We start from the raw sequence: 12,172 nt of genomic DNA on the forward strand, positions 1-12,172 counted from the left end.
CACACAGATTGTTTGGAACACAAAATTTCTTTTCAGTTGCAAACTCCAATCCATACATATAGATGGGTAGGTTCTAGCTCCAACTCGGTTTTACAGAGAAAACTGCAGGAACTTCAAACCGGCACTAGGAAACAGCCTGAGAAACCAGAGTAAAATTTCTCCTGCAACCCGTTCCCTTTGTGCTAGATAAACGAACGTCTATCATCATGCTCAGTTCTGAGTGATAAGGGTGTGTGAAAGCCGCCTTCACATAGTTTGATGGGAACACAAAGTTTCTTTTCAGTTGCAAACTCCATTCCATACATATATATGGGGAGGTACTAGCTACAACTCGGATTTACAGTGAAAAGTGCAGGAACTTCAAACCGGCACTAAAAAAGAGACTGAGTAACCAGAGTAAAGGATTTACTGCAACCCGTTCACTTTGTGTTAGGTGAACGAACTTCTCTCCACATGCTCAGATCTGAGAGATATGTGTGTGTTAAAGCCGTCCTTCACCTAGCTTGTTGGGAACACAAAGTTTCTTTTCAGTTGCAAACTCCACTCCATACATATATATGGGTAGGTACTAGCTCCAAATCAGTTTTACAGTGAAAACTGCAGGAACTTCAAACCGGCACTAGGAAACAGACAGAGAAACCAGAGTAAACGTTTCTCCAACAACCGGTTCCATTTGTGCTAGATGAACGAAAGTCTCTCCACATGCTCAGTTGTGAGAGATAAGTGTATGTGAAAGCCGAACTTCACCTAGCTTGTAGGGAACAGAAAGATTCTTTTCAGTTGCCACTCCACTCCATACATATATATGGGGAGGTACTAGCTCCAACTCGTTTTAAGAGTGAAAAATGCTGGAACTTCAAACCGGCACTAGGTAACAGACTGAGAAACCACAGTAAAAGTTTCTCCTGCAACACGTTCCCTTTGTGCTAGATGAACGAACGTCTCTCCACATGCTCAGTTCTGAGAGACATGTGTGTGTGAAAGCCGTCCTTCACCCAGCTTGTTTGGAATACAAAGTTTCTTTCAGTTGCAAACACCATTCCATAAATATATATGGGGAGTTACTAGCTCCAACTCGGTTTTACAGTGAAAACTGCAGGAATTTCAAACCGGCACTAGGAAACAGACTGAGAATCCAGAGTAAATGTTTCCACTGCAACCCGTTCCCTTTGTGCTAGATGAACGAACGTCTCTCCACATGCTCAGTTCTGAGAGATAACTGTGTTTGAAAGACGTCCTTCACCTAGCTTGTTTGGAACACAAAGTTTCTTTTCAGTTGCAAACCCCACTACATACATATATATGGGGTGGTGCTAGCTACAACTCGGATTTACAGTGAAATATGCAGGAACTTCAAACCGGCACTAAAAAAGAGACTGAGTAACCGGAGTAAAGGGTTTACTTCAACCCGTTCCCTTTGTGTTAGGTGAACGAACTTCTCTCCACATGCTCAGATCTGAGAGATAAGTGTGTGTGAAAGCCGTCCTTCACCTAGCTTATTGGGAACACAAAGTTTCTTTTCAGTTGCAAACTCCACTCCATACATATATATGGATAGGTACTAGCTCCAACTGAGTTTTACAGTGATAACTGCAGGAACTTCAAACCGGCACTAGGAAACAGACAGAGAAACCAGAGTAAACGTTTCTCCAGCAACCCGTTCCCTTTGTGCTAGATGAACGAAAGTCTCTCCACCTGCTCAGTTGTGAGAGATAAGTGTATGTGAAAGCCGCCTTCACGTAGCTTGTAGGGAACAGAAAGATTCTATTCAGTTGCAACTCCACTCATACATATATATGGGGAGGTACTATCTCCAAATCGGTTTTACAGTGAAAAATGCAGGAACTTCAAACCGGTACTAGGAAACAGAATGAGAATCCAGAGTAAAAGTTCCTTCTGCAACCCGTTCCCTTCGTGCTAGATGAACAAAAGTCTGTCCACATGATCAGTTCTGAGAGATAAGTTTGTGTGAAAGCCGTACTTCACCTAGCTTGTTGGGAACACAAAGTATCTTTTCAGTTGCAAACTTCACACCATACATATATTTGGGGAGGTACTAGCTCCAACTCGGTTTAACTGTGAAAACTGCAGGAACTTCAAACCGGCACTAGGAAACAGACTAAGAATACAGAGTATAAGTTTCTCTTTAAACCGTTACCTTTGTACTAGATGAACGAACGTCTCCCCACATGTTCAGTTCTGAAATATAAGTGTGTGTGAATTCCGTCCTTCACCTAGCTTGTTGGGAACACAAAATTTGATTTCAGTTGCAAACTCCACTCCATATATATATGGGGAGGTACAAGCTCCAACTAGGTTTTACAGAAAACTGCAGGAACTTCAAACCGGCCATAGGAAACAAACTGAGAAACCAGAGTAAAAGTTTCTCCTGCAAACCGTTCCCTTTGTGCTAGATGAACGAACGTCTCTCCACATGCTCAGTTCTGAGAAATAACTGTGTGTGAAAGCCGTCCTTCACCGAGCTTGTTGGGAACCCAAAGTTTCTTTTCAGTTGCAAACTCCACTCCATACATATATATGGTGAGGTACTAGCTCCGACTCCATTTAACAGTGAAAAAAGGACCATCTAACCGGCACTATGAAAGAGACTGAGGAACCAGAATAAAAGTTTTTCCTGTAACCCGGTCCCTTCGTGCTAGAGGAATGCAAGTGTCTCCACTTGCTCAGTTCTGAGAGATAAGTGTGTGTGAAAGCCGTCCTTCACCTAGTTGTTGGGAACACAAAGTTTATTTTCATTTGCAAACTCCATTCCATACATATATATGGGTAGGTACTAGCTGCAACTCAGATTTACAGTGAAAACTGCAGGAACTTCAAACCGGCACTAGGAAACAGACAGAGAAATCAGAGTAAAGGTTTCTCCAGCAACCCGTTCCCTTTATGCTAGATGAACGAAAGTCTCTCCACATGCTCAGTTGTGAGAGATGAGTGTATGTGAAAGCCGTCCTTCACCTAGCTTGTAGGGAACAGAAAGATTCTTTTCAGTTGCAACTCCACTCCATACATATATATGGGGAGGTACTAGCACCAAATCGGTTTTACAGTGAAAATTGCAGGAACTACAACCCGGTACTAGGAAACAGACTGAGAATCCAGAGAAATAATTTCTTCTGCAACCCGTTCCCTTCATGCTAGATGAACGAAAGTCTCTCCACATGATCAGTTCTGAGAGATAAGTATGTGTGAAAGCCGTCCTTCACCTTGCTTGTTGGAACACAAACATTCTTAAAAGTTGCAAACTCCACTCCATACATATATATGGGGAAGTACTAGCTCCAACTCGGTTTAACAGTGAAAACTGCAGGAACTTCAAACCGGCAGTAGGAAACAGACTAAGAATCCAGAGTATAAGTTTCTCCTTCAAAGCGTTCCCTTTGTACTAGATGAACGAACGTCTCTCCACATGCTCAGTTCTGTGATATAAGTGTGTGTGAATTCCGTCCTTCACCTAGCTTGTTGGGAACACAAAATTTGTTTTCAGTTGCAAACTCCACTCCATATATATATGGGGAGGTACAAGCTCCAACTCTGTTTTACAGTGAAAACTGCATGAGTTTCAAACCGGCACTAGGAAAAAGACTGAGGAACCACAGTAAAAGTTTCCCTTGCAATCCGTTCCCTTTGTGCTAGATGAACGAAAGTCTCTCCACATGCTCAGTTATGAGAGATTATGGTGTGGGAAAGCCTTCCTTCACCTAGCTTGATGGGAACACAAAGTTTATTTTTATTTTCCAACTCCATTCCATACATATATATGGGGAGGTACTAGCTCCAACTCGTTTTTACAGTGAAAACTGCAGGAACTTCAAACCGGCACTAGGAAACAGACTGAGGAACCAGTGTAAAAGTTTCTCCTGCAACCCGTTTCCTTTGTGCTAGATGAACGAAATTCTCTCCACATGCTAAGTTTTGAGAGATAAGTGTGTGTGAAAGCCGTCCTTCACCCAGCTTGTTGGGAACATATAGTTTCTTTTCAGTTTCAAACTCCACTCCATAAATATATTTGGAGTGGTACAAGCTCCAACTAGGTTTTAGAGTGAAAACTGCAGGAACTTCAAACAGGCAGTAGGAAACAGATTGAGAAACCATAGTAAAAGTTTCCCCTTCAACGCGTTCCTTTGTGCTAGATGAACGAACGTCTCTCCACATGCTCAGTTCTGAGAGAACAGCGTGTGTGAAAGCCGTCCTTCACCTAGTTTGTTTGGAACACAAAGTTTCTTTTCAGTTGCAAACTCCAATCCATACACATATATTAGGAGGTACTAGCTCCAACACGGTTTGACAGTGAAAACTGCAGGACCTTCAAACCAGCACTCGGAAACAGACTGAGTATCCAGAGTAATAGTTACCCCTGCAACCCGTTCCCTTTGTGTTAGATGAACGAATGACTCTCCACATGCTCAGTTGTGAGAGATAAGTGTGTGTGAAAGCCGTCCTTCACACAGATTGTTTGGAACACAAAGTTTCTTTTCAGTTGCAAACTCCACTCCATACATATAGATGGGGAGGTTCTAGCTCCAACTCGGTTTTACAGAGAAAACTGCAGGAACTTCAAACCGGCACTTTGAAACAGCCTGAGAAACCAGAGTAAAATTTCTCCTGCAACCCGTTCCCTTTGTGCTAGATGAACGAACGTCTATCATCATGCTCAGTTCTGAGTGATAAGGGTGTGTGAAAGCCGCCTTCACATAGTTTGTTGGGAACACAAAGTTTCTTTTCAGTTGCAAACTCCATTCCATACATATATATGGGGAGGTACTAGCTCCAAAACTTTTTAACAGTGTAAACTGCAGGAACATCAAACAGGCACTAGGAAACAGCCTGAGAATCCAGAGTAAAAGTTTCCCCTGCAACCCGTTCCCTTTGTGCTAGATGAACGAACGTCTCCCCACATGCTAAGTTCTGAGAGATAACTGTGTGTGAAAGACGTCCTTCACCTATCTTGTTTGGAACACAAAGTTTCTTTTCAGTTGCAAACCCCACTACATACATATATATGGGGAGGTACTAGCTACAACTCGGATTTACAGTGAAAAGTGCAGGAACTTCAAACCGGCACTAAAAAAGAGACTGAGTAACCAGAGTAAAGGATTTACTGCAACCCGTTCACTTTGTGTTAGGTGAACGAACTTCTCTCCACATGCTCAGATCTGAGAGATATGTGTATGTGAAAGCCGTCCTTCACCTAGCTTGTTGGGAACACAAAGTTTCTTTTCAGTTGCAAACTCCACTCCATACATATATATGGGTAGGTACAAGCTCCAACTCAGCTTTACAGTGAAAACTGCAGGAACTTCAAACCGGCACTAGGAAACAGAAAGAGAAACCAGAGTAAACGTTTCTCCAGCAACCCGTTCCCTTTTTGTTAGGTGAACGAAAGTCTCTCCACATGCTCAGTTGTGAGAGATAAGTGTATGTGATAGCCGAACTTCACCTAGCTTGTAGGGAACAGAAAGATTCTTTTCAGTTGCCACTCCATTCCATACATATATATGGGGAGGTACTAGCTCCAAATCGTTTTAAGAGTGAAAAATGCTGGAACTTCAAACCGGCACTAGGTAACAGACTGAGAAACCACAGTAAAAGTTTCCCCTGCAACACGTTCCCTTTGTGCTAGATGAACGAACGTCTCTCCACATGCTCAGTTCTGAGAGATACGTGTGTGTGAAAGCCGTCCTTCACTCAGCTTGTTTGGAATACAAAGTTTCTTTCAGTTGCAAACTCCATTCCATAAATATATATGGGGAAGTACTAGCTCCAACTCGGTTTTACAGTGAAAACTGCAGGAATTTCAAACCGGCACTAGGAAACAGACTGAGAATCCAGAGTAAATGTTTCCACTGCAACCCGTTCCCTTTGTGCTAGATGAACGAACGTCTCTCCACATGCTCAGTTCTGAGAGATAACTGTGTTTGAAAGACGTCCTTCACCTAGCTTGTTTGGAACACAAAGTTTCTTTTCAGTTGCAAACCCCACTACATACATATATATGGGGAGGTACTAGCTACAATTCGGATTTACAGTGAAATGTGCAGGAACTTCAAACCGACACTAAATAAGAGACTGAGTAACCGGAGTAAAGAGTTTACTTCAACCCGTTCCCTTTGTGTTAGGTGAACGAACGTCTCTCCACATGCTCAGTTCTGAGAGATAAGTGTGTGTGAACTCCGTCCTTCACGTAGCTTGTAGGGAACACAGTTTCATTTTAGTTGCAAACTCCACTCCATACATATATATGGGGAGGTACTAGCTCCCACTCGGGTTTACAGTGATAACTGCAGGAACTTCAAACCGGCAGTAGGAAACACACTGAGAAACCAGAGTAAAAGTTTCTCCTGCAACCCATTCCCTTTGTGCTAGATGAACGAACTTATCTCCATATGCTCAGTTCTGAGAGATAAGTGTGTGTGAATGCCGTCCTTCACCTTGCTTCTTTGGAACACATAGATTCCTTTCATTTGCAAACTCCACTCCATACATATATATGGGAGGTACTAGCTCCAACTCGGTTTTACAGTGAAAACTGCAGGAACTTCTAACCTACACTAGGAAACAGACTGTGAAACCAGAGTAAAAGTTACTCCTGCAACCCGTCCTTTTGTGCTAGATGAACGAACGTCTCTCCATATGCTCAGTTCAGAGAGATAAGTGTCTGTGAAAGCCGTCCTTCACCTAGTTTGTTGGGAACAGAACGTTTGTTTTCAGATGAATATTCCACTCCATACATATATATGGGGAGGTACTAGCTCCAACTCGGTTTAACAGTGAAAACTGCAGGAACGTCAAACCGGCACTAGGAAACAGACTGAGAAACCAGAGTAAAAGATTCTCCTGCAAGCCGTTCATTTTGTGCTTGATGACAGAACGTCTCTCCACGTGCTCAGTTCTGAGAGATAAGTGTGTGTGAAAGCCGTCCTTCACCTAGCTTGTTGGGAACACAAAGTTTCTTTTCAGTTGCAAACTACACTCCATACATATATATGGATAGGTACTAGCTCCAAGTCAGTTTTACAGTGATAACTGCAGGAACTTCAAACCGGCACTAGGAAACAGACAGAGAAACCAGAGTAAACGTTTCTCCAGCAACCCGTTCCCTTTGTGCTAGATGAACGAAAGTCTCTCACATGCTCAGTTGTGAGAGATAAGTGTATGTGAAAGCCGTCTTTCACGTAGCTTGTAGGGAATAGATTCTATTCAGTTGCAACTCCACTCATACATATATATGGGGAGGTACTATCTCCAAATCGGTTTTACAGTAAAAAATGCAAGAACTTCAACCCGGTACTAGGAAACAGACTGAGAATCCAGAGTAAAATTTTCTTCTGCAACCCGTTCCCTTCGTGCTAGATGAACAAAAGTCTCTCCACATTATCAGTTCTGAGAGATAAGTTTGTGTGAAAGCCGTACTTCACCTAGCTTGTTGGGAACACAATGTATCTTTTCAGTTGCAAACTACACTCCATACATATATTTGGGGAGGAACTAGCTCCAACTCGTTTTAACTGTGAAAACTGCAGGAACTTCAAACCGGCACTAGGGAACAGACTAAGAATCCAGAGTATATGTTTCTCCTTCAAACCGTTCCCTTTGTACTAGATGAACGAACGTCTCCCCACATGTTCAGTTCTGAGATATAAGTGTGTGTGAATTCCGTTCTTCACCTAGCTTGTTGGGAACACAAAATTTGATTTCAGTTGCAAACTCCACTCCATATATATATGGGGAGGTACAAGCTCCAACTAGGTTTTACAGAAAACTGCAGGAACTTCAAACCGGCCATAGGAAACAAACTGAGAAACCAGAGTAAAAGTTTATCCTGCAACCCGTTCCCTTTGTGCTAGATGAACGAACGTCTCTCCACATGCTCAGTTCTGAGAAATAACTGTGTGTGAAAGCCGTCCTTCACCGAGCTTGTTGGGAACACAAAGTTTCTTTTCAGTTGCAAACTCCACTCCATACATATATATGGTGAGGTACTAGCTCCAACTCCATTTATCAGTGATAAAAGTACCTTCTAACCGGCACTATGAAAGAGACTGAGGAACCAGAGTAAAAGTTTTTCCAGCAACCCTTTCCCTTTGTGCTAGATGAACGAACGTCTCTCCACCTGCTCAGTTCTGAGGGATAAGTGTGTGTGAAAGCCGTCTTTCAATTGGCTTGTTGGGAACACAAAGTATCTTTTCATTGGCCAACTACACTCCATATATATATATGGGAATGTACAAGCTCCAACTCGATTTTACAGTGAAAACTGAGGGAACTTCAAACCGGCACTAGGAAACAGACTGAGAAACCAGAGTAAAAGTTTATTCTGTAACCCGTCCACTTGGTGCAGGATGAACGAATGTTTCACCACATTCTCAGTTCTGAGACATAAGTGTGTGTGAAACCGTCCTTCACCTAGATTGTAGGGAACAGAAAGTATCTTTTCAGGTGCAGACCCTTCTCCATACATATATATGGGGTGGTACAAGCTGCAACTATTTTTTACAGTGAAAACTGCAGCAACTTCAAACCGGCACTAGGAAACAGACTTAGAAACTATAGTAAAAGTTTATTCTGTAACCCGTCCACTTGGTGCAGGATGAACGAATGTTTCACCACATTCTCAGTTCTGAGACATAAGTGTGTGTGAAACCGTCCTTCACCTAGATTGTAGGGAACAGAAAGTATCTTTTCAGGTGCAAAATCCACTCCATACATATATATGGGGTAGTACTAGCTCCAACTCTGTTTTACAGAGAAAACTGCATGAACTTCAAACCGGCACTAGGAAAAAGTCTGAGGAACCACAGTAAAAGTTTCTCCTGCAATCCGTTCCCTTTGTGCTAGATTAACGAACGTCTCTCCACATGCTCAGTTCTGAGAAATATGTGTGTGTGAAAGCCGTCCTTCACCTAGCTTGTTGGGAACACAAAGTTTCTTTTCAGTTGCAAACTCCACTCCTTTCATATACATGGGGAGGTACAAGCTCCAACTCGGTTTTACAGTGAAAACTGCAGGAACTTCAATCCGGCACTAGGAAAAACACTGAGGAACCAGAGTAAAGAGTTTGCTGCAACCCCTTCCCTTTGTGCTAGATGAACGAACGTCTCTCCACATGCTCAGATCTGAGAGATAAGTGTGTGTGAAAGCCGTCCTTCACATAGCTTGTTGGGAACACAAAGTTTCTTTTCAGTTGCAAACTCCACTCCATAAATTTAAATGGGGAGGTACTAGCTCCAACTCTGTTTTACAGTGAAAATGCAGGAATTTCAAACCGGCACTAGGAAAATGACTGAGAATCCAGAGTAAAAGTATCTCCTGCAACCCCTTCCCTTTTTGCTAGATGAACGAACGTCTCTCCACATGCTCAGGTATGAGAGATAATTGTGTGTGAAAGCCGTCCTTCACCTAGATTGTTGAGAACACAAAGTTTCTTTTCAGTTGCCAACTGCAGTCCATACATATATATGGTTAGTTATAAGTTCCAACTCGGTTTTACAGTGAAAATTGCAATAACTTCAAAACGGCACTAGGAAACAGACTGAGAAACCAGATTAAATGTTTCTCCTGCAAACCGTTCCCTTCGTGCTAGATGAACGAAACTCTCTCCACAAGCTCAGTTCTGAGAGATAAGTGTCTGTGAAAGCCGTACTTCAACTTGCTTGTTGGGAACACAAAGTTTCTTTTCAGTTGCAGACTCCACTCCATATATATATATGGGGAGGTACATTCTCCAACTCGGTTTTACATTGAAAACTGCAGGAACTTCAAACAGGCAGTCGGAAACATCCTGAGAAACCAGAGTAAAAGTTTCTACTGCAACTGGTCACTTTGTGCCAGATGAACAAAATTCTCTCCACATGCTCAGTTCTGAGAGATAATTGTGTCAAAGCCGTCCTTCACCTAGCTTGTTGGGAACACAAAGATACTTTTCAGTTGCAAACTCCACTCCATACATATATATTGGGAGGTACTAGCTCCAAATCGTTTTCACAGTGAAAACTGCAGGACCTTCAAACCGGAAATAAAAAACAGACTGAGGAACCAGAGTAAAAGTTACACCTGTGACCCGTTCCCTTTGTGCTAGATGAACGAATGTCTCTCAACATGCTCAGTTCTGAGAGATAATTGTGTGTTAAAGCCGTCCTTCACCTAGCTTGTTGGGAACACAAAGTTTCTTTTCAGTTGCCAACTCCGCTCCATACATATATATGGGGAGGTACTTGCACCAACACAGTTATACAGGGAAAACTGCAGGAACATGAAACCGGCACTAGGAAAAAGACTGAGAAACCAGAGTAAAAGATTCCCCTTCAACCCGTTCCCTTTGTGGTAGATGAACGAACTTCTCTCCACATGCTCAGTTCTGAGAGATAAGTGTGTGTCTAAGCCGTCCTTCAACTAGCTTGTTGGGAACACAAAGTTTCTTTTCAGTTGCAAACTCCACTCCATACATATATATGGGGAGGTAATAGCTCCAAATCAGTTTTACAGTGAAAACTGCAGGACCTTCAAACCGGCACTAGGAAACACACTGTGGAACCTGAGTAAAAGTTTCTCCTGCAACCCGTTCTTTTTGTGCCACATTAACGAGCGTCTCTCCACATGCTCAGTTCTGAGAGATAAGTGTGTGTGAAAGCCGTCCTTCACCTAGCTTGTTGGGAACACAAAATTTCTTTCAGTTGCAAACTCCAATCCATAAATATATATGTGGAGGTACTAGCTACAACTCGGTTTTACAATGAAAAATGCAGGAATTCAAACCTGCACTAGGAATCAGACTGAGAACCCAGAGTAAAAGTTTCCCCTTCAACCCGATCCCTTTGTGCTAGATAAACGAACGTCTCTCAACATGCTCAGTTCTGAGAGATAAGTGTGTGTCAAAGCCGTACTTCACCTAGCTTGTTGGGAACACAAAGTTTCTTTTCGGTTGCAAACTCCACTCCATACATATATATTTGGTGTTACTACCTCCAACTCCGTTTAACAGTGAAAACTGCAGGACCATCAAACCGGAACTAGGAAACAGACTGAGGAACCACAGTAAAAGTTTCACCTGCATCCCGTTCCCTTGGTGCTAGATGAACGAACGTCTCTCCACATGCTCATTTCGGAGAGATAAGTGTGTGTAAAAGCCGTCCTACATCTAGCTTGTTGGGAACACAAAGTTTCTTTTCAGTTGCAAACTCCACTCATACATTTATATTCGGATTTACTAGCTCCAACTCGATTTTACAGTGAAAAGTGCAGGAACTTCAAAACAGCACTAGGAAAAAGACTGAGAATCCAGAGTGAAAGTTTCTCCTGCAACACGTTCCCTTTGTGCTAGATGAACGAACGTCTCTCCACATGCTCAGTTCTGAGAGATGTGTGTGTTAAAGCCGTTCTTCAACTAGCTTGTTGGGAAAACAAATTTTCTTTTCAGTTGCAAACTCCACTCCATACATATATATGGGGAGGTACAAGCCTCAAAACTTTTTACAGTGATAACTGCAGGAACATCAAACCAGCACTAGGAAACAGACTGAGAAAACAGAGTAAAATTTTCTCCTGCAACCCGTTCCGTTTCTGCTAGATGAACGAACGTCTCTCCACATGCTCAGTTCTGAGAGATAAGTGTGTGTGAAAGTCATCCTTCACCTAGGTTGTTGGGAACACCAAGTTTCTTTTCAATGCCATCTCCACTCCATACATATATATGGGGATGTAGTAGCTCCAACTCGGATTTACAGTGAAAACTGCAGGAAAGTCAAACCGGCACTAGGAAACAGAGTGAGAAACCAGAGTAAAAGTTTCTCCTGCAACCCGATCCTTTTGTGCTAGATGAACGAACGTCTCTCCACATGCACAGTTCTGAGAGATAAGTGTGTGTGAAAGGCATGCTTCACCTAGCTTGTTGGGAACAATAAGTTTGTTTTCAGTTTTAAACTCCACTCCATACATATGTATGGGTAGGTACTAGCTCCAACTTTTTTTTACAGTGAAAACTGCAGCAAATTCAAATCGGCACTAGGAAACAGACTTAGAATCCAGAGTAAAATTTCTTCTGCCAACCGTCCCCTTGGTGCAGGATGAACGAAAGTCTCTCCACATGCTCAGTTCTGAGAGATAAGTGTGTGTGAAACCGTCCTTCACCTGGCTTGTAGGGAACAGAAAGTATCTATTC

Source organism: Camelus dromedarius, chromosome 20, assembly GCF_036321535.1.
Source record: "Camelus dromedarius isolate mCamDro1 chromosome 20, mCamDro1.pat, whole genome shotgun sequence".
NCBI lineage: Eukaryota > Metazoa > Chordata > Mammalia > Artiodactyla > Camelidae > Camelus > Camelus dromedarius.